The 20,834-nt window shown below is 40.4% G+C and overlaps 2 protein-coding genes across 11 annotated transcripts in view; one reads left to right on the plus strand and one right to left on the minus strand.

Annotated features, from left to right (window-relative positions):
- The window catches only part of ZNF106 (zinc finger protein 106), a 61,929-nt gene extending 55,763 nt beyond the window's left edge, over positions 1–6,166 (minus strand). For 4 of the 8 annotated variants that reach the window (XM_067744444.1, XM_067744395.1, XM_067744382.1 and 1 more), the window contains exon 1: positions 6,016–6,158. The gene's annotated coding sequence lies outside the window, so the exon portion shown is untranslated. Of the gene's footprint in view, positions 1–6,015 lie in introns of all 8 variants that reach the window. The other 4 variants (XM_067744405.1, XM_067744386.1, XM_067744455.1 and 1 more) reach the window with 4 other exon arrangements.
- Positions 6,167–8,984: 2,818 nt separating this feature from the next.
- SNAP23 (synaptosome associated protein 23) overlaps positions 8,985–20,834 on the plus strand; it is a 35,622-nt gene continuing 23,772 nt past the window's right edge. For 2 of the 3 annotated variants that reach the window (XM_067744522.1, XM_067744534.1), the window contains exon 1: positions 8,985–9,105. The gene's annotated coding sequence lies outside the window, so the exon portion shown is untranslated. Of the gene's footprint in view, positions 9,106–10,577; positions 10,641–20,834 lie in introns of all 3 variants that reach the window. The other variant, XM_067744526.1, reaches the window with a different exon arrangement.

Genomic DNA, 20,834 nt, shown 5'->3' on the forward strand with positions numbered 1-20,834 from the left:
CTAATAAATAGTTATAAAAGTTTTAAATCTTTTCCTGCTAATCCCAACATTTGGGTACTTTACGGTCCGTCTCTGTAGATTGTCTTTTAACTTGAGAATAGGTTACATTTTCCTGATTCTCTGTACATGAGTAATTTTGGAATATATCCTGACTATTGTAAATATTTAATTGTTAAATTAAATAACAAACATAACTGTTATTTGTGGAGACGCTGGATTCCTTTATATTCCTTTGAAGAGTGTTGATTTTTATTTTTATTTATTTTTGTTCTAGTAAGTATCTAAATTGGTTGACTCAAACTGAAAACTCTGTTCCTCAGGTAGATGAGATCTTGATTCAGTTCTTTTATCTTGAGCTGGGCTTCCTGGAGTCTGCTCCACACACACATAGTTCTCAACAGTGTGCCAAGATTTGGGAAGAGTTTATTCACAGAATTTGATGTTTCTATTTTCCAGGATTCTCCTCTTACTTTCCAACACCTGTGACTGTCTTGAGCCTTATTTTTCGTTCTTTAGATCACAAAGACTAACAGTTTACTATCAGAATTTTAACCATCCTACTTGGCACAAACTGAGGCCATGAAAATGAGAAATCACATGGTTCTGTTCCCCAAGTGTCAATTACCTTCCAGAATCTGTTTGCTTTTGGTAACTCTACAGTGATTTTAGTTGCTTTATGTATTTCTGTCCAGATTTAACAGTTGTTATCTGCAGGAGGAGCTTAGTCATGATCAGAACTGGATTCCCATGTTTGCACTTTTAAGAGCCCTCACTGTGTTTGAATAACTCCAGGCAATGGTCAAGCAGGTGGGGCTGATCAAAGAAGACATACTCCTCAATCCTGTGATGGAGTAAGAGGCCCTAGGCTTAGTGATGAAGTCTGCTGGGGTTTGAGTGACTCTTGAAAGGCAGTTGTCTTTCATGAGGTGGCTCAGCATTCCAGTCTACTTCAATTTCACCTCCATCTAAACATGAAATTTATGAGCCCCTCAACCGTACAAAGAAAATGCCTTTCTCACACACACTTATGTTTTCATGCCTCAGTCCCTCATTTTTAAAGGCCCTTCAATGACATCCAATTATTTAAGACATATACCAAAATATATAACAAGTCTTACAAGGCCCACTGATATGATCCTTGCTTATGTGTACTACACATGTTTTAGCTACTTTCCCCCTTGATCTCTGTGCACCAGACAAAATCGTATTTTCAGTTTTTCCCACCTAACATGCTCCTCCCACAGGGCTTTTTCTTATGCTGGTCCCTCTCTTTAGAATGCTCTTACTCCTTTCCACCTAGTTAACTACTCATCCTTCAAATCTCAGTCCAAATGTCAGTTGCCTAAGGAAGCACTCCCTGATCTCCCAGACTAGGTATTTCCTCACTATATGCTACTCCCCTAAAATCCAGTACCTTCTTTATACCACTTATCACAACTATGACTATTTCTGAGGCAGACAGTAGAGCAGCAGTTCTCAACCATATCAGACCCAATACTCTTTTTTCTAAAACATTATGGGAACTTTCATTCATACATAAATATGAGGGATTATTATAAGAATCCCCACTGTGCTCCTCAGTCACCTTTCCCAATTGTCACCATACAATTTTTTTCTTTAAAGATTTTTTATACCTTCTTTTTATTGTAAATATTTTATAACACCTCCTTATCCTTCCTGAAATGAAATTCAGAGCTACTGTAACTTACCCATGTAAATTTTAAAATAATGTGCTAGCTATAATAAAAAAGAAAATTTATCATAAAACAATATGTATTTCAACATATAAATGCTTTGGCATGATATTAAATAAGACTACAAATGTGACAATTACAAATATAGACAGATATAGGTATTTTATTGTTGATAAAAATACCATGAATAGCATTGCTGTCTGTGATATGACCTTCCAAAATAGTGACCAACTCTTGATAAACTTTCTGAAACAAAGAAACCAGTCTCTTGATTTACATGATAACTATACTCTACGCAAAAAAATAATAATACTGTGTGTTTATATGTAAAATGAATTTGATTCTAGGCTCAGATAATCATAAACACATTTTTCACCTACGTGAAAAACCCTCTGGGACATTTTAAAGTGACACAAGATGTGGAATAACTTTTTACTATACATGGATGTCCCTTACACTGCAGGATGTCTAACACCCCTGATCTCCATCCACTAAACTCAGTGTCACCCTCCCAATTATTTTGAAACCAAAAACACCCCTGCAAATTTCCAAACCTCCCTGAGGGATGATCCCCAAACCATCACTGAAAACCACTGCATTAGGGTAAAGGAAGAAAGCAAGATCTATATAGCCAGACTGCTTGGGTTTGAAACCTGGCTCTATCACTTACTAGCTGTGTGATCCTGAGCAAGTAAGTTAATTTTTCTATACTTCAGTTTCCACTTATAAAATAAAAACAATACCAGTACCAATGTTAGAGGGCTGTTATGAGGAATAAATTAGAAAGTCCACAGTGTTTTGCACAAAGCAGGTACTAAATCTTTGCTATATTTAGTTATTAGTATAATTATTTGCTTAATAACTGCCTCTCCCAACAGAGTGTAAGCTCCATGACAGCAAGCCGGAATGCCTGTCTTGTTCACCATTTTATTCCCATTACATGGCACACCATCTGGTATAGAATAGGTATGCAATATCTGTTGAATGAATGAAATCAGCAAAGATGTCTGTAACAGAAACATAATAAAAACTGCAGTATAACCTTCAACAGTAGTATTATTTTAGGTTAAACTACTAAAATACTTCTACATATGAATGTCAGAATTTACCCTGATGACATATACCCATGTATAGAATATCTCCAGTGCAATACTCAAGAAACTAGTAACAGTCATTGCCTCTGGGAAAAAGAACTGAGGACATGGGGGTCAGGGATTTACTTTTCACTATAAATCCTTTTGTACTCTCCAAAAATTTAAGCAAAATACACATATACAGTTGACCCTTGAACAACATGGGGGTTAGGAGCTCTGACCCTCCTCACAGTCAAAAATCCATGTATAATTTGTAGTCAGCCCTCGCTATATACAAATTCAACCAACCACAGATGATGCAATACTGTAGTATTTAATTTTTTTTTTAAATCACCATATAAGTGGACCCATGCAGATCAAACCCATGCTGTCCAAGGGTCAACTGTATAATTGTTTTTAAAATTAAAAAAAAAATTTTTTTAACTCATATTATGTTTTTAAACAAAGAAGACTTTAGGCCCAAGAACCAAGACTATATAATGGTTCCAGGTAAGGAACTTTTTTGGAACTCCAGAAATCATCAAGAAGTTTGACTTTCTGGCCTTCCCTGGTGGCGCAGTGGTTGGGAGTCTGCCTGCCAATGCGGGGGACGTGGGTTTGTGCCCCGGTCCGGGAAGATCCCCCATGCCGCGGAGCGGGTGGGCCCATGAACCACGGCCACTGAGCCTGCGCATCCGGAGCCTGTGCTCCGCAGCGGGAGAGGCCGCAACAGTGAGAGGCCCGCGTACCGCAAAAAAAAATAATAAGTTTGACTTTCACATATTTTGAACCTTCAGAGTGGTTCATTACAGGCTATCACACCACAAAGATCAATTCCAGTTTACTGATACTCCAAAAAGTCTAATCTCATTAGATATTGATTACCCACCTAAAAAGATACAAATGGACAAATAGCATAACTACCAGGAGTAATAACAATTTTATATTTACATACTAGTTTATAGTTTACAAAATGTGGTGGAAAAAGCGTGACCTTGGAATTAAGCAAAAATAACTAATGTGTCTACCACCTTGAGTAAATTTTGGTCTCTCCAAACTTCAATTCCTCTTCTAGTTATCAGGGTTTCAGATAAGAGAAAAAAAAAAGAGAATTTCTTGCAGTGAGTTTTGTCTTTTTAAAGATAATTATTTGTATTTTGAATAGTTAACACAAGTTTCAAAATTATAAAGGTACAAAAGGGCTTACAGCTGGTTTCAAGGGGTGAAATGCAACTTTACAAGGAAAGACTCAGACTTACCACCTGAACCCACTAATCAATCTTAGCACCACTATCCTGGGGAAAACTAGACTAGACTACATAGCCTGATCTTTGATTCAGTCACCAAAGTGTTTACCTGAACTAATCAAGTATTACCTCTACCTTCAAGTCTGTAGTAACATGTTAAATGATAACACTAGGAATCAATCAGATAAATCCAGGTAATTGTACAACATTCCGCGAGTCATGATGAAAAAAGAAAAGGATAAGAAAAAAAGGTAACTTCCAGACTTAAAAAGACTTCATGAGACATAACAGTCAAACTCAATGCACAAACTTTGATTGGAAGATGGATCAAAAATGGTAAAAAGAAAAAAAAGGAATAATTTGGGGAAATTTTAATAAGGATTGGGTATTAGATAATAGAGAAATTATTGTTCAGTGTGATTATTATATAGGGTTAGGCAAAAAAATGTTCTTTTATTAGAAACACACGTTAAAGTATTTAGGGGTGAAATGTCAGGAATAAAAACAAATACAGCAGAATATTAACAGATTTTAAAATCTGAGTGATCGATTTACAGGGGATTCAAAGTAGTATTTTTCCTACTTTTCTGGATGTTTAGAAGTTTTCATTAAAGAAAAAAAAGGCTTATAGAGAAAATTATTCCTCTCCCACTGGCTGGTGACTCCCAGCCACCTCCAACTTATCACTGTTACCAGTTTCTTATGTATTCTTCCAGAGATATTCTATGCATGTATATACGTACAATAATCACCGCTCAGTTTTTCCTTTTTAAATATCTTCCTTTTAATCAAAGCAACTGGTTGTGAACTAACCTGATCTAGTATCTTTAATTAAGGCTCCTATCATTTTCTAGACTCAATAGTTAACTCTAGAAACTATAACTGTAATATAGTTGCTTCTCAACAGAAGTGCTTACAATATCTAACTTGATGTAACAGGAAAAGGATGAGATTTGTAATCGTATGTGAATTTCACCACTTCATCACTTACCCTAGCTAGGTTATCTTGAGCAAATTACCATCAAACTCTCAGCGACCTCACCTGAAATGTGCTCTAAAAAAACCACCTTTCATTATAATATCTCATTAATTTTTTGTGACAGACCTGAGTGTATCTGGCACATGTGTAGTAGGTGTTAGATAAATCCTAGTTGAATCTAAATATTATCTTCCATTGTTTCACTCACTTGAGAACAGGGCTTAAAACAAATTTTAAGATTTTCCATGGGGCTTAGAAGAGTATTAGGCTCTTAGTAAGTGCTCAAAAGTTATTTTGGCTTGAGTAACTTTGATATAAACCATTATGGTGGAAAAAGACTCATTTGCTAGGTAAGAGAACTTTCCTTAACTAGGATGGGTGTCCCAAATTGCTAAAAGCCATGGAAATCTCAAACTTCCCAACACGATGGCTTAATCTGCCTCTCAAAGATGATTAAATTGAGCAGGTTGAAGGGGAAGTGGGGTGCAAAGCATTTCCTCTCCATAAGTATACACTGAGATTCGGACTAAATATTAAATTGACCCATAGTAAGCGCTCCATAATTAGCAGCTATTATTAAGACGAATCACACAGGAAGAGAAGACGTAAGGAGGAAGAAGAACGAAGGCTGTCGGTCACAAGAGGTGGAAAGGTGTCCGTGGCCTGAGACGTGTAGGCCATAAAGGGCACCTGGGTCTATGGGCTCCCTGCGGCCCCGGGGGGGGCGAAGGAGGTCAGCGACCTCTCCGAAAGGTCAAGCCTCTGGAGCCACGTTTCCCTCTGGAGCTGGGAGCAGAGCCGGAACGCCCCCGCGAGAACCTGTACCCCGAAGCCAGAAGCACCGCCTGCCCGTAAACCCGCGCCGATTCTGGGAGAGGGGACGACCCGCCGCGCCGGCGCCGCAGCCCGCAGGAGCAGAGACCAGCCGCGTCCTGAAGCCCAACATCCTCCCTAAAGTGGCAGACCACCGGGACCCTCGGGCTCCGATATGCCTCAGCACAACCCGGCCCTTGGATACTCACACTTACAGCTGAACCCTCTTACTCCATCAGGCTTCCGAGGCCCCAGCGACGGAGCCCACTGACGCCCCAGCCGCCCCCCTCAGCTTCGGGTCCGAGGGCCCGCTCCGGACCCGCTCCCCGCCTGGCACCGCCGCTGCCGCCGCCAGAGCGCAGGCGCACAGCACCGCCGTCGCGCTCCTTTTTTTTTTTTCCTCTGCGCTCGGCCTTTCTCAATAACCTAGCTTTATTTGAACACACGAGAGTGAGCAACGGACACAGAGGAAAGAGGCTTTACTGCAAACGAATGGAGGAAGACCAAAGGCCGGAAGAGTTCATCCGCTGCACCGGACGGTGCTGTGACCAGCCTCCCTCGTTTCTTTTTCATTTTGCTCTTTCTGGGCCTCCCTCTTGCTCCTACTCTCTTAAGTCCCGACCATTCCCTTTAGGTAGTGGCAACTGTTGTGGCTAAATTTCCAACCACGCCTTCCTTGTAAAACTTATTGAAACTTAATGGAAGGTGCAAGAGCTTTAGAACAGATAGACCTCAGGTCAAATCTTGACCTAGATACTAGTAATTTGTGATATTGGGAAAATTACAAGTTTTCTTGAACCTCACTACCCTCAGAGTTAAAATTAGGGTGTTGCTGGGAGTGAATCTTATCTCTCAGGGTGTTGCTGGGAGTGAATGACAAAACATAGGTCAAATGCCTGTCCATGAATGGTGCCTAAATCCATCAACACCAATGATTATATTTCTTATTAGTACCTAATGTGTTTATATTCATCATTAAAGTTAGCCCATAACCATTCCCTCAGGATCTTCTTTTAGTGACTAAAACTAGTCAGATAAACCAAATTACATTAAAGTTGATAATGATGTGAATTTCCTATATTATTGAAAACTTCTAATAATATCTATGTTTAACAAGACCTTCAATACCTCAAATCAAAGTAAGCAGCTCCCTCCATCTATGTGTAAATCCAGATTTACTTCTAGAGGATTGAGGAACTTATTCCAATTCCGTATTTGTGACATCACAAGTCTTTGAAACACCAAGGGTTAGGGTTAGGGTTAGGGTTAGGGTTAGGGTTAAAGGCATGCAGTGTAAGAATTGCTTTACCCTGTAATCTCAGGGCCACAGTCCAAGAAAAAGCTTGTAGAAGACCAAGGTCAGCTGTTGGTGAGCATCAAGGTAATCGTAGATCAGCGTTTTTCAACCTTGGCACTGTTCACATTTTGGAAATAACACTTGTGCTGTCCTGTGCATTGCAGGATATGCAGCAGCATCCTTGGACACTACATGCCTATAGTACCCCCCTTATGACTCCCACCTCCCACACATACACACCTGTTGTCCTGATAATCAAAAATATCTCCCAAAGGAAAAAAAAAAATCTCCAGACTTTGCCAGATGTCCTCTGGGGAGCAAAAATATCCTTGGTTGAGAACCACAGCATTATACCAGCCACCATCCCAACCCTAAATGAACTCATTTTCTCCACTTCTACCCTCAAGAAGTGATTACTGCTTAAGAAAGCCATGCAGGAGGGCAGAAACTGGTGAGTTCATTTTTTCCAATCTTATACAGGCCCTCAACACCACTTACCTGTCCTACTACTTTTCTCTGGTCAACTTGCTCCATAACTTTCTACAACAATATTCCAAATCTTCTCCACTTTTCTTAAAACTCCTAACTCTTTATCAGTAGGTGACCTTGTCTCTTACTTCACAGAGAAAACAGAAACCATCAGATGAGAAATTCTTTAACTTCCTGTTACTAAACATACAAACTTACAAATACTTCCTCTCATTAAAATTGAGGAGATATCTTCTCTATCTTGTTTCCAAGAACTTTCCTTCCAACAGTGCTTTAGATTGCCTCTACTCTTACCCACTCAAGCTCTTTACCTACCAACCCTTCTCTTTAAAACAGTCTTTTCTCAGTATCTTCCCTATCATGCTTAAGTTTCTCCTGTCTTAATTCTAATAACAACAAAAAAACAGAAACAAAAACTTTGACCCCTTGTCATCCTCTTTTCAGCCTCCCTTCAAGACCAAACTCTCCAAAAGCCGTACAATTTGTCCCCGTTTCTGCATCTCCTCTCTCTTCAAACTAGTACAATCTATCTTTCAACCTCATCATTTCACCACATAGCTTTCACTAAGATCACCATTGTTACTAAATTGAAAAGGTATTTCTCAGGGTTCATCTTCCTTGACTCCTTAGGAACAGACAACTCCTTTGAAACTCTTTTTATTTCCAGCACGATGCTTTATTCTTAGAGGTGCCTGGAACCGTTTCCGGACCTGCTTAAAACCCTTCAATATTTTCGGTGATCATGGTAAAGTGCAGGTTCACTAGTCCAAAAATGCAAGATCTTCCAAGATCTGGCCATTGCCAACTTTTAAAAACTCATTCCCCCCTTCACCGGAAGATATACGATGAAGTTTAAGCCTCTAAGTAGGATGACCTACAAGGAAATTTCCAGAATGCGCTATGTTCTTGGACTCTCCAGTGCCCACAGTCTGGAAATCTCTATCTTCCTCCCGGACTTCCGGGGGAACTCCTGCTTATCCTTCACGATTCAAAAGTCACTTCCTCCGGGAACCCTTCCAGATACCCCTAAGAATAAAGCGCTTAGTTCATTGTGCGCCAGCAGCGCCTCGGATTTTCTATATGTCAAGCATTATATTCAGTCCACCATAATTTGTTTACATATCTTTCTCCCAAATCTAGACAGAGGGCAGGGAAGGCATTTTATTCGCCTTCTTTTCCTCCGCATTCATCCCGCACAGTTCCTGGCACACTGTTTGCCCTCAGTAAATGTTTGCTGTGTGAACACTTCCCAACTTCGCGCGGGACTCGAATTATCCGGTTATCGGGCGAGTCCCCAAGCTCTCCGCCTGCGTGGCAAGGAGATTTAAAGCCTCCGCACGGTGATTGGCTCCAGCTTCAGGGGTGTGTCCGCGCCCGCCGCGCTGGGGAAATGCGCAGGCGCGCAGGTCCGGCGAGCGCAGGCGCAAAAAGGCCGCAGCTGGGGTGCAGCCTGGAGTCCGGCCTGCGGGTGTCCGAGCTGCCGCGGCCGGAGAGGAGTGGCCGGAACTGCTTGGTGAGTCTCCAGGAGTGGGGCTGAACGAGCTGGCCGAGTGAAGATTGTGATCATAAATCCCAGGGAGAAAGAGTATATCGTGACGGTTGAAAAGTTGGTGGCGTCGGGCTTAAGGGGAGGAGCGGGCGCTCTGGCCCCGACTGGGCAGGTCCGGCCCGGAGCGAGGACGTGAGGTGCCTGGAGACTATCTAGGGGCTAGAAGAGGAAGGGTGGAGAGATGGTGGTTCTCTGGACCCTTCCTTGAAACCTAGCAGAGGTAAACTCCCACTCCCTCATCTCCCACCCTCGCAGTGTTGCTGCGATCGGGATTAATAGACTGTATGGTGGCCACAGTGATCAGATAACTCTGAACTAGTTGTTTGAAGGTTTCTGAGGTTCATGGCATTGGGGAGTCCATGCTCTCCAGGAAAGTCCATTCTTACCTCGCGGCTTTACTGAAGACACACGAAGGAAAGGGTGGGTAAAAGATCGAATTCCACGGAGTAAGGGGGGCGGGGGGAAAGTCCTGGAAAGTACTATTTTACCTGGGACTTTTTTTCATTGTTAGTCACCACAATACTAGGAAAGGCAGGTGGGAGTTAGAGGAAACCGAAAGTCGTCAAAGTTAGGAAAAGAAGATGAGAAAGGGGTAATATTTTGCCTTTTGCTACTTGTCATCTACTTCGGGGAGGGGTGGGGGCTATTGGGAAAGGAGAGTTATGGACACTGGCAGCTTCTGACAGTGTTCCCTTTGCCTTGTGAAAATAATGTAGCTTCTTAGTAGCAGATATTTCGAGAATTGAGAGTGATATTACTCCGTCTGCCCTGGTGCCCTTAAGACTGGTTTTCAGATGTCCAGGTGAAATACTGCAGCTTATGACCAGATAGAAATGGTTCTCCCACTTTCTTGTCTTGCCTGGAAAATACTACACTTGAAATTCATGAGACATCATTAGCAAGAATACTTTGACATCTAATCTTAAAATATTTCATAGTAAAATTTAAAAATATTAATATTTCTGCCACCAGTAAAGTTGATGCCAAAGGCATCCAGTGATCACTGGTCATTCATTCCTTTGGCAAGAGGTAAGGAGAAGAAACACATTCATATAAATTTTAACAAATATTGATATTAGAAAAACCTCTTCTTCCATTACCCTGCTCCTTCGACAGGTCATGTTAAAGTAAATAAAATGATCATATAACAACCTACAACTTAAATATTTATCAGTGTTGCTAGAGTTCTTTTTTTAGGTGCTTGTGGTATGTGAGTATGCACTAGAAAATTGCTGTTATCTTAGTTCCAGAATAGGAATGACTTACTGTGCCATTATTTTCTTAACAATATTATACTCTTTCCTACAAACAGTAGAATTTCTGTATGCATCTTTTTTTTGTTTGTTTGTTTGTTTGTTTGTTTGTTTGTTTTACTCTAAATCAACTTTAGTAACAAGCTCACTGAACTAAAGATCACATCTCTTCTAATCATTCAGGACACAACCTTGAACCAAGAGGAGAGCAAACAAACAGGTCCTGTTGCTCATGGGACAGCTATGGTACTTCACTTGGCATGAACCATACCACCATCATAAATTACGCATTTTAGAAGATCATTTGTGTTACTATTTTGCATCAAATTTTAATAGACTTTCTTTTAAACATTACCCTCTTCCAAAGTGATAATCTGTGAAATCACGGTTTTGCTATATTTTATAACTTTTTCTAGTATATATTATAATAAATACATAAGTATTAAGTGCATAAGTATTGCTTGTATAACAACTAAGATAATTTCTTGTTCTTGCTCTGCACTTTGGAAAATACTGTTTTGGGCCTAATCTACTCATTTTTAAGAGAAAGTGAAGACTGGACTACCTAAACTCTAAGGCCAGTGGACTCCAAAATTCTGTGAGCCTTTCTTTCTTTTTTTTTTTCTTTCTTTTTTTGTTCTTTCTGTGAGCCTTGTGATGATGGCCTTCATTATTGTGACACAGTTCTAACAAACTTACTTATCTGGTTTCACCAGATGAAAGTAGATTAGAATAGCAAAAGTGAAAAAGAGGATGTGTGCTCTTTGACATTTTTGTGTGAAATCAGCTGCCTTTTGTTTTGTTTCCTCTGAATTAAGGTGCTTTGTTTTCCTCCTGTGTGTTCCTCTGTCTTAAATATTCTGGAAATCTGTTTTTTAACTGTGTTTGTACTCTGCATTATGTATATGTTAACATTTATAATATATGATGTTGCTTGCATCTAAGAGTGCTGGACTTTTTATTCCAGTGCCATATTTTGTTTCCAGGTCTGTAGATTGACAGAGAAGTAGATGACAAGGACTGGTTTTTTCTTTGTCTTGGGCGGGTAGAGGCTTGGAACAGATGGATCCAGTGCCTCTAACAATTGGAGGAAGTGGATTGTGGAGCCAGGAAACAGCATCTACTGTTCTTTTTGTAATATTGGGGGGTGGAGATGGGATTCCATTTGCAGTCCTTTAAGTCACTGACATTTTGGTTTTGATTTAAGTTTAGGTCGAATTGCTACTAAAATATTTAAATCACTGTTCACTATGTTTTTCTGGAATTCCCTCATCTTAAAATCTTAACATTTATTTTAACAAGGTTTGACAATTGAGATTACCTTTAGACTGCCTCTTGATACTTATAAAATAAAATCCAAACTTCTTGGTATAGGATATAAGCCCGTCATAACCTCTCTCCTACCTGCCTTTTAAAGCCATCCTGCCCCCTCTGTACACAGGCACATACATACACACGTTATATTCCTGCATGACTACGTTGTGGCACTTCTTTTTTTTTTTCCTTTTGGCGGTGTGGTGTAGCTCATGGGGTCTTAGTTCCCTGACCAGGGATTGAACCCAGGCCCCAGCAGTGAAAGCACCGAATCCTAACCACTGGACCACCAGGGAATTCCCTATGGCACTTCTTTAATAGTCCAAAATCACAATTTTCTTAGAGTTGATTGTGCTTTGATTCCCAAATCACAATCCTGAGAGGTGTTTAATAATTATTATGAAAAATTATAATAGTTTTAGTTAGCATTACATTCTAGCAGGGTTCTAAATGCTTTGTATAAATTAACTCAATCCTTATAACAACACTTGAAGTAAGCATTATATTCTCATTTAATGAGAAAACTGAAGAACAGAGAAGTTAAGTAAGCAATAGTCATGATTTGAAACCATTATGCCTCCGAATACTGGCCACTTAACCACTACACCGTACTGCTTTTTGTATAAACAAGAATGCCATTCCACCTGCTGTGGGGGATATTCCTTTCCAGGGATCTGAATGCTTATGTTTGCCTGTGGCACCTGACTCCTCCCATCAGAATATTTGAGAAACTTACCAGAAAGCATCTAAGTAAACTTGGAATTAGGGCCAAAATACTTGGATGGTTTAGATGAATATTTCTCTCAGGCAAGGTAAAGCCATGCCAGTCCTCCCCACCTCACACTTGGTATTTCCCCGGCAGATTCCATACTTATGTCTGCCAGACTGCATCTCTGTCTTCCCTGGGGAACGACTGCTGCATTCTTGAGCCTCCTTCTTATCTTTCATATAGACATCCCTTTTCTCTTCTCACGGCCTTTCCTTTAGACATGGTCAATATAATTCATTATAATCACACCTAGATCTTCCTCCCCAGGATTATATCCTGATCACTTAGAGTAGAATTGCAGAAGTTCCAAGGCTGAGCAGTACTTGAAAACTAGATTTTGGACATCAAGCAATTAAGTTATAATAGGTGCTTCTGTAAAACTGAAGTGTAATTTTGATCTTTTTGGTTAGTGATCTTTAGTGGTACTTTTTCCCTCAGTAGTATGATTTCTGTCTTGATTCACGTGCTTCAGCGGTCTTTGAAACCAAGGTATTTAATAGGTATGATTCAGAGGTGTACTTCTTATATTTGCATAGCTTTGGGGCTTTGGTATAAGAATTGCTAAAGTTGTTCCTATAGAGGGAAGTAGAAGGAAGAAATGAACCCTAACATAAATAAGACTCTCGTCTCATCTAAATGCTTTCAGGAAGAATTAAATTTCCTGATCAGAGCGTGTATTCTTTTTGGCTTAACCTAGAATGTTTAGAGTATTTTGAAATACCATGTACCTGTACTTTGTGAGTGTAAGTGTGAACATTTTTTCTTCCTTCCTTTCTTCTTTGTGTGTGAACACTTTTAATGTTCCATATTAAAAGTGGAATCTAAGAATGAAATATATTTCTAAAGAGAAACTAAATTCTTTTATGCAGTGATGGTTCATATCTGAATTTCTACTTCGTTCTCTGTAATCCTTTTTTCTATTCTTTCCATTTATTCTCCATTACTCATGTTTAAGAGTTTTCAAAAAAGAGCTGCTTAGGTGTATTGTGCATATACTAGTACTTTATTAGGCGCCTGGAATGGCACCTAATAACTCACAACATGAGATACCACGTGTGAGGTAGGGATGATTGGCAAGGCTTCCAATAGCCTGAATAAAATATTCATCCCAACCATCCAAGTATTTTGGCTCTGATTCTAAGTTTACCTGGAAACTTTCTGAGTAGCTTCTCAAACATTTTGATACCAGGAGTCAGATGCCACAGAGAACATAACAAATAACATGAGTGAAAATGAGCAGTTCACTAGTAATTGTCATTTCATGAGTCTTTGCTCTGTGCTAGGCACTGTGCTAAGCACTTTATATACCTTAACTAATTTTATTTCTGAAACAACCCTGAGAGGTAGAACTGTAATCCTAACGAATGAGGAAACTGAGACTTGAATATGTTAAGTAAATTGCCCAGGTACCAGAGCTAGGATAAACTCAGGGTCTATCTGACCTCAGAGTCTGTGTTATGAACCACTACATTATGCTCATTCAACACAATTTATTAAATTATCTCACCTTATCTGGATGTAGAAAGTTTAGTCACAGAAGAATTATAACTGAAATCATATTCAACCCAACTAGGCCTTGACAGTATTTCAGATGGTCTTAGCCTCAGTCTAGGAAGACGATAGTCTTGTAGAGAGACAGAATTTATGTGCATAAAACAATTAGAAAACTTAAGTGAAAAGGAAAACTGTATATATTTGGAGGCAGGTAGTATAAAATAAACATTGCAAAAGAAACAAAGGTAATTTTCTTGGCATCAAAATATGTTCCCTTACTTGATAGTAGATGCTTGAAAAATGTTTGTGGAATGTATTGAGAGAGATGAATTCTAGGACCAGGGTTCCTTTCTTCCACACCTTCAGACTAGGTAGGCTGCTGACTCCTCCTTGCTCTCTGTCAGCAAAAGGAAGTTTTCAGCTCCCTTGGGGAGGTCACCATAGCTACATGGTAGTTTTTACCAATTCTCATCTGACAGACCTGGCCTATAGTTTTCCTCTTCAGCTGGACCTCTGTTTCGCTTGCCCTCTTATGACCACACTCCTCTGCTTTCTCTTTCTCAGCTATCATCAAGTCTGTTCCAAGAAGTATACTGCACCCCTGCCACTTCTCCAGTAACGACTGTGTAAAGAAAGCCTAAGAGTTGCATTTTATTCTCTTAGCATAAAAAAGTTGGACTAGATGATCTCTGAGGTTTCTCTTTAGAGATAATTCTCTGAGATGAGAATTAAACAGAAACTTTGTTCACACATAATTGGTTAATTAAGCAGAAATTTCTGTAGTCTGGTGTTTTCCAAATGGTGTTCCATGGAACCCTGGGTTCCTTGGGTTTAATAGAAGTATTCTTGGAAGGATTTTATGGTCATCTACATTTGAGTGGGAGAGACAAATGTAAATAAATATACTTCTTCACTTCTTTAGAACTTATGATTTCCAGCCAAGAATTTAATAAGCCAGCCAGTCTATAATGTGAGGATAAGCATCAAAACTAGGAGGGGATGGGAAGGTGTAAGAGCTAAATATCTTCATTGTAGAAAGTCAGTGGATGATACCCAAAATTGACAAATATCAAGAAACAACACCATAAGCATGATTTAGACGTTGGGAGTTAAACACTAAAATAACTAATACTGTTGAAAATTTTGCCTCTGGGGTCCTGGGAGCAGGAGTTGGTTTGGGGGAAGAGGAAGGTCAGGGGAACTGCTATTTATTGGTGTAGAACTGTTCGACGTCTCAAACCATGTATATGTATTTGATCAAAATTAAATATGGAAGAATATCACATCTTCAAAAATAACTTTTAACGGCTGAATAACATTCCATCATGTAGTTATACCATAATTTTTCAGTCAAATCTCTATCACTGGTTATTTAGACCACTTCAATTATTTTAACACTATAAATAATACTGGGACTAATGTATTTTTGCCTATATCTGTGATTTTCTTCTAAATTGATAAAAGTGGGAAAGGCCAAAGAATAGGGATATTTAAATTTTTCTTGTATTGCATTATCTTTTGAGAGTTTTGATTTTTTTATTAATTTTTATTTATTTATTTTTGCGGTACGCGGGCCTCTCACTGCTGTGGCCTCTCCCGTTGCGGAGCACAGGCTCCGGCCGTGCAGGCTCAGCGGCCATGGTTCACGGGCCCAGCCCATGTGGGATCTTCCCGGACCAGGGCACGAACCCGTGTCCTCTGCATCGGCAGGCGGACTCTCAACCACTGCGCCACCAGGGAAGCCCGAGAGTTTTGATTTTTTAAAATCAGCATTTTATTTTCTTAAATAGTGGTCAAGTAAACTTTAATTGTATAGGAGTAAGAATTGAAATGCCCATAGATAACCTGGGCTTGAAAAATACTATTATATCAGTTTTTCTTTTGTCATTGGAGCTTGCAACATTTTTTATCTTTTAGAGTTTTTCATTATCAGTCAAAGATTTGTAGTTATAGCATAGACTTTTGCTGTTAACAAAGTTCTAGAGTGTTCTGAAATTTGTCTACAAAACCAGTGTATGTTTGTAACTTTTCTAATGTTAAAGTGATTTTTACAGAAAATTTAGAAAATACATTATTGTATAAGGCAAATAAAAATCACCTGTAAAGGGCTTCCCTGGTGGCGCAGTGGGTAAGAATCTGCCTGCTAATGCAAGGGACATGGGTTCGAGCCCTGGTTGGGGAAGAACCCACATGCTGCGGAGCAACTAAGCCTGTGCGCCACAACTACTGAGCCTGCGCTCTAGAGCCCGTGAGCCACAACTACTGAAGCCCTTGTTCCTAGAGCCTGTGCTCTGCAACAAGAGAAGCCACTGCAATGAGAAGCCCACGCACTGCAATGAAGAGTAGCCCCTGCTCGCCGCAACTAGAGAAAGCCCGCGCACAGCAACAAAGACCCAACACAGTAAAAAATAAATAAATAAAATAAATAAATTTATTTTAAAAAATCACCTGTAAAATTTTTTTTTTTTTTTTTTTTGCGGTATGCAGGCCTCTCACTGCTGTGGCCTCTCCCGTTGCGGAGCACAGGCTCCGGACACGCAGGCTCAGCGTCCATGGCTCACGGGCCCAGCCACTCCGCGGCATGTGGGATCTTCCCGGACCAGGGCACGAACCCGTGTCCCCTGCATCGGCAGGCGGACTCTCAACCACTGCGCCACCAGGGAAGCCCTGTAAAATTTTTTAAACATTTTTATTCCATGTAATTTAAGATAGGGTGGACCTTCACATTTTGGGCCTTTAGTTTTTAAACTGTACATAGTTTTTAGCGTAGCCTTAAGATTTATTGATGAGAATTACAGTGTTTAACCTTATATAATGACCATTTTAAGTCTTTTCCAAAGGTCAGTGTTTTCAGATATACTAACATATAAATAATGAATTTGTTGCCTTATTTAGGTTTCACTTTGTCTTGCATACTTATTAATAATAGCCAGGAGTACCAGTTAAAAAAAAATAATTTTCTCTCATTACAAGAAAGAAAACTTGGAATTTTTTCCCTTTTAAAAATACAGAAAGTCATGTTTACAGAATTCCAAGCAGTTGGAATGAAGAAGTTAATGAAGAAGGGCATCAGGTGTATTTCTTAATGTGGTTGTTCTACCCTATTTTCCGACAACCATTTCTCTTCCTGGAGAAGAAATGTGATTCATTTAATGTAAAATATGTTTTTTTTTTCAGTGGTGCCTACTCTATAACTACTATCATTTATTTTAACTAAATCTCTTAACTTAGATTTTACACTGTGGCAGAAAATAGTTTGTTTAGCATAGGAAAAGCTACAAAATTAATGTTTTCCTTCCTATCTTCCTTTTAATTCTTACTCATACTTTTTTTTCTTTTGCTTGACTATTCTTTCTCCAACTTTAAGTCTTTTTTTTTGTTTTTTATTGAAAAACTGAGAGATATTATTGAGATACTATTCACATAACTTAAAATTCCCCATTTTAAAGTATGCCGTTTAGTGGCTTTTATCATATTCATAAGGCTGCAGCCATCACCACTAATTCCAGAACATTTCCATCACCCCAAAACAACCCCATACCTATTGGTAGTCAGTCCTACGTCCCCCTAACTGTGGCAACCACTAATCTACTTTCTGCCTTTATGGATTTATCTATCCTGGACATTTCATATAAATAGCATCATACAATATGGGGCCTTTTGTATCTGGCTCTGTTCACTAAGAATAATGCTTCCAAGGCTCATACATGTTGTAGCATGTAAACTTCCTTTCTATGGCTGAATGATACTCCATTTTATGAACGTTTGAGTTTTTTGTTTGTTTTTTAATAAATTTATTTATTTATGTGTGGCTACGTTGGGTCTTTGTTGCTGTGCACGGGCTTTCTCTAGTTGCAGCGAGCGGGGGCTGCTCTTCGTTGTGGTACGCAGGCTTCTCCTTGTGGTGGCTTCTCTTGTTGCGGAGCACGGGCTCTAGGCGTGCAGGCTTCAGTAGTTGTGGCACGTGGGCTCAGTAGTTGTGGCTCTTGGGCTCTAGAGCGCAGGTTCAGTAGTTGTGGCGCACGGGCTTAGTTGCTCCACAGCATGTGGGATCTTCTCAGACCAGGGATTGAACCTGTGTCCCCTGCATTGGCAGGCGGATTCCTAACTTCTGCGCCACGAGGGAAGTCCCAAGTTTTTTGTTTTTTTGTTTTTTTTAAATCTTTGGCTGCGTTGGGTCTTTGTTGCTGTGTGCGGGCTTTCTCCAGTTGTGGTGAGTAGGGGCTACTCTTCGTTGGGGTGCGCGGGCTTCTCCTTGCGGTGGCTTCTCTTGATCTGGAGCATGGGTTCTAGGCATGTAGGCTTCAGTAGTTGTGGCACGCGGGCTCAGTAGTTGTGGCACGTGGCACGCAGGCTCAGTAATTGTGGCTCACAGGCTCTAGAGCGCAGGCTCAGTAGTGGTGTGTGGGCTTAGTTGCTCCACAGCATGTGGGATCTTCCTGGACCAGGGATCGAACCCATGTCCCCTGCATTGGCAGGCGGATTCTTATCCACTCTGCCACCACGGGAGTCCTGGACATTTGAGTTTTTCCTTACTTTTTTTAAAATTGAAGTATAGTTGATTTACAACTATACAAGCATAGTGTACAAGCATAGTGGTTCAATTATTTATTTTTTTTAGATTATATTCCATTATAGGTTATTACAAGATATTGAGTATAATTCCCTGTGCTATACAGTAAATCCACATTGCTTATCTATTTTATGTATAGTAGTTTGTATCCGTTAATCCCATACTCCTAATTTGTTCCTTCCCACCTCCCCTTTGGTAAGCATACGTTTGTTTTCTATGTCTGTGAGTCGATCTTTATTTTATATATAGATTCATTTGTATTAGTTTTTAGATTCTACATATAAGTGATATCATATAGTATTTGTCTGACTGATTTCACTAAGCATAATATTCTCTAGGTTTATCCATGTTGCTACAGATGGCAATATTTCATTCTTTTTTATAGCTGGGTAATATTCTATTATATATATATATGCCACATCTTCTTTATCCATTCCTCTGTCAGTGGGCATTTAGGTTGCTTCCACGTCTTGGCTATTGTAAATAGTGCTGCAGTGAATATTGGGGTGCATGTATCTTTTTGAATTAGAGTTTTCGTTATTTTCCAGATACATACCCAGGAGTGGGATTGCTGGATCGTATGGTAGCGCTGTTTTTAGTTTTTTAAGGAACCTCCATACTGTTTTCCACGATGGCTGCACCAATTTACATTCCCACCAACAGTGTAGGAGGGTTCCCTTTTCCCCACACCCTCTCCAGCATTTATTATTTATAGACTTTTTTTTTTTTTCGGTACGCGGGCCTCTCACTGTTGTGGCCTCTCCCGTTGCGGAGCACAGGCTCCGGACGCGCAGGCTCAGCGGCCATGGCTCACGGGCCCATCCGCTCCATGGCACATGGGATCCTCCCAGACCAGGGCACGAACCCGTGTCCCCTGCATCGGCAGGCGGACTCTCAACCACTGCGCCACCAGGGAAGCCCATTTATAGACTTTTTGATGATGGCCATTCTGACCAGTGTGAAGTAATACCTCATTGTAGTTTTAATTTGCATTTCTCTAATAGTGATGTTGAGCATCTTTTCATCTGCCTGTTGGCTATCTGTGTGTCTTCTTTGGAGAAATGTCTATTTAGATATTCTGTCCATTTTTTAAAAAATATTTATTTGTTTGGCTACATCAGGTCTTAGTTGCATCACATAGGATCTTCCTTGCACCGTGTGGGATCTTTCGTTGAGGCATGTGGGCTTCTTTCTAGTTGTGGTGCACAGGCTCAGTAGTTGCAGCATGCGGGCTGTCTGGTTGTGGCGCACAGGCTCTAGAATGTGCAGGCTTAGTTGCCCCACAGCATGTGAGATCTTAGTACCCCAACCAGGGATCGAACCCACATCCCCTGCACTGGAAGGCAGATGCTTAACCGCTGGGCCACCAGGGAAGTCCCTTCTGCCCTTTTTTTTCTTTTTTTCTTTTTTGTTGCACTGGGTCTTAGTTGCAGCAGGCGGGCTCCTTAGTTGCGGCATGCGGACTCTTAGTTGCATCATGCATGTGATATCTAGTTCCCTGACCAGAGATCGAACCCTGGGCCCCCTGCGTTGGGAGCGTGGAGTCTTTTTTTTTTTAATTTTTAAAAAAATTTATTTATTTTATTTATTTATTTTTGGCTGCATTGGGTCTTCGTTGCTGTGCATCGGCTTTCTCTAGTAGCGGTGAGTGGAGAGTATTCTTTGTTGTGGTGCGGGGGCTTCTCATTGCGGTGGCTTCTCTTGTTGCGGAGCATGGACTCTAGGCGTGCGGGCTTCAGTAGTTGTGGCACGCAGCCGGAGTGCAGAGTCTTAACCACCGCGCCACCACGGAAGTCCCTGCCCATTTTCTAATTGGGTTGTTTTTTGTTGTTGTTATTGAGTTGTATGTTCTGTTTGTTCTGACTGGGTTATTTCCATTATTCTGTCTTCCAGATCACTTATTTTTGTGTCATTTAGTCAGCTGTTCATTGCTTCCAGATTGCTTTTTTTTTTTTAGAAGTTTTTTTAATTTTATTTACTTATTTATTTTGGGCTGCATTGGGTCTTTGTTGTGGTGCACGGGCTTCTCATTGTGGTGGCTTCTCTTGTTGCAGAGCACAGGCTCTAGGTGCGCGGGTCTCAGCAGCCGTGGCGCACAGGCCCAGTTGCTCCGTGGTATGTGGGATCTTCCCAGACCAGGGATCGAACCCGTGTCCCCTGCATTGGCAGGTGGATTCTTAACCACTGCGCCACCAGGGAAGTCCCAGATTGCTTTTTATCTCAGCAATTGAATTATCTGTTTTTGACTAGCTCATTTTCATAGTTTCTAGATCTTTGTAACAGTGACCTG

This window comes from Pseudorca crassidens, chromosome 1, assembly GCF_039906515.1.
Source record: "Pseudorca crassidens isolate mPseCra1 chromosome 1, mPseCra1.hap1, whole genome shotgun sequence".
Taxonomy (NCBI): Eukaryota; Metazoa; Chordata; class Mammalia; order Artiodactyla; family Delphinidae; genus Pseudorca; species Pseudorca crassidens.